This window comes from Bos javanicus, chromosome 17, assembly GCF_032452875.1.
Source record: "Bos javanicus breed banteng chromosome 17, ARS-OSU_banteng_1.0, whole genome shotgun sequence".
NCBI classification, from domain to species: domain Eukaryota; kingdom Metazoa; phylum Chordata; class Mammalia; order Artiodactyla; family Bovidae; genus Bos; species Bos javanicus.
This window is the reverse complement of record NC_083884.1, coordinates 23,384,806-23,387,331: the sequence shown is the minus strand read 5'-3', so window position 1 is coordinate 23,387,331 and position 2,526 is coordinate 23,384,806.

The window sequence follows — 2,526 nt, the reverse complement described above, 5'->3', positions numbered from 1 at the left end:
CAATTTGTTTGTTGTGATGCACACATTCAAAGGCTTTAGCATAGTCAATGAAGCAGTAGTAGATATGTTTTGGAAACTTTTTTTTTTGTTACATTATATATAATTTAACATATAGGTCTGTCCAAATTATTTCAAGACACTAGATAGTATGAAGAATTTACTTTTCATTATAGCTGTAACCACAGTTAAAATATATTACTTTTGGGAATTGCCTGGTTGTCCAGTGGTTAGGACTCTGCATTTCCACTGCAAGTGGCATGGGTTTGATCCTTTGTTGGGAAACTAAAACCCCACATGCCACAATGTGGCCAAAATAATTCAAAAATTAAAATTAAAAACCAAAAAGCATTACTTATGAAGAGAAACTACCTAAGGTTAACTTGTATTCTTTCTTCTAATTCAATTCATTTTGTCTCTTTGGTGATTGGTTTAAAAGTGGATAACAACAACAACAAAAAAAAGTGGATAACACATTTTAGTATAAAAATAAAAATGACATGAAAAATGACATACAGTAACATAATTTTTAAAAAGTGAAAATTGATAATCTTAATACTCTAACAAATGATTTTCATTGCCTAGTTTCTTATTTATTTAGGGTCATTTATATCATTTCCCATATTGTGAACTAAAGTTTTGAACCTATATGTATTTTTATTCCAATATTTTATGTGAAATTTATATAATCATATAAAGTTTAATAGGGACTCTGGGTTCCTATTTTGTTCAAACCATTTAATTTGCTCAGATTTTGAAAGATTTTTTGGTATTACTTTTCATCATACTGAATAATGCAGAGCAACATATGATCTCTAATAAAGAAGGTATATCATGTTTATTTATCCAAATTCAAAGTGTTAAATTATAAATAAAGGTCTATCCTGACATAAATTGTTCAAGATCGACAACTGAGTCTCAAGGGAATTATGTGATTATCTTAGCGTTAGCTAATGGCAAAGTCAGGAGTTGAATCTACACCATACACTGGTTTCTATCCATTACAACACATTTCTGAAGAAATAAATATCTATTAAATAATAAATAATTTTGTTATCCATTGAATTACTCTAGTATAAAATTCAGTAAAGGAGAAATGTGTTGAACAAAGACTTCATACTATTCATTGTACAGCAAAAGCCATACCAAGTAGGTGCTACATTCACAAATGAAAGTACTGTTTTTAGCGGAAGATGCTATTTATCTTTTCTTCAGTTAAATGTATCCATAAAGATAATATTTCTAGATTTATAAATGCTACCCTCAAAGATTAAACACCATGACTAATAAGGAAATACAAAAACTAGCTGCTTACCCAAATTATAAATGAGTGTCGGAAGCAGAGAGGGAGACAAGTATTTATGAAACAGGCCAACTGCATTGCAGTTCAATGTGGTTATTTAATGTAACATTACATAGGATTTTGTAGTTAAAGGGTTTCTTTGTATTAACCCAAATTTGTGGTTACTCTTAAAAGAGAGGAGTCAGAAAAATCACAGAGAGCAAGATAGGCCATTGTTAGAGCTCATAAAATTTAGTCTACCAACACTGAGAGCTGCAGGGAACAGGTGGAGTACAGACCTAAGATATTGTGGTCCACAGTATTTAACTGATAAATTCCAGCTGTGATCATTTCTTGCAGTAATTATAATACATCTGTGAGATGACATTAGGCCACCTACTTCATTAGAAAAAAGGATTATATCATGTGAACTCCTGTGGGTTTTGTATCAATGCATTATAATTCAAAAAGACATCCATGGTTATTGTAAAACAGTCAACATAGAATGATTCAGTCAACAATGAATAGATTTAGAAAAGGATAGATAATACAAACAATCTAGCCATTTATTCACAAAGCTCTTCTCTTGGTGAATTGTATGTTTTGGATCTTACTCTTGTTCACTAACTTTTTGTAGTAATATTCTTGAAAATGCTAATGCCATCAGTAGGCATGTGAAGTGAAGTGAAAGTCACTCAGTGATGTCTGACTCTTTGTGACCCCATGGACTGTAGTCCACCAGGCTCCTCTGTCCATGGAATTCTCCAGGCAAGAAAACTGACATGGGTAGCCGTTCCCTTCTTCAGGAGTTCTTCCCAATCCAGGGATCAAACTCAGGTCTCCCAAAGTGCAGGCAGATTCTTTACTGTCTGAAACGCTAGGGAAGCCCAAGAATACTGGAGTGGGTAGCCTATCCCTTCTCCAGGGGATCTTCCTGACCCAGGGATGGAACTGGGGTCCCCTACATTGCAGGCAGATTCTTTACCAGCTGAGCTACCAGGAAAGTCCCTGTAGGCATACATACAATGTCAGACCCAATATAGAATGAGAACAACAGTTTTCTACTGGCCTGTAAACTGTGAAGAGGTTTTAATAGACTGTTAAAGAAAATATACCTTATTTTATAGGCCCACAATATCATAAAATCCTACATGTAATATCTAGCACCACTTGGTACGCGGTAGACACTAAGTCTTCCTTTCCCAGCATGTTAAATTATACGTACTATTCCAGATCTGTAGCCCTGA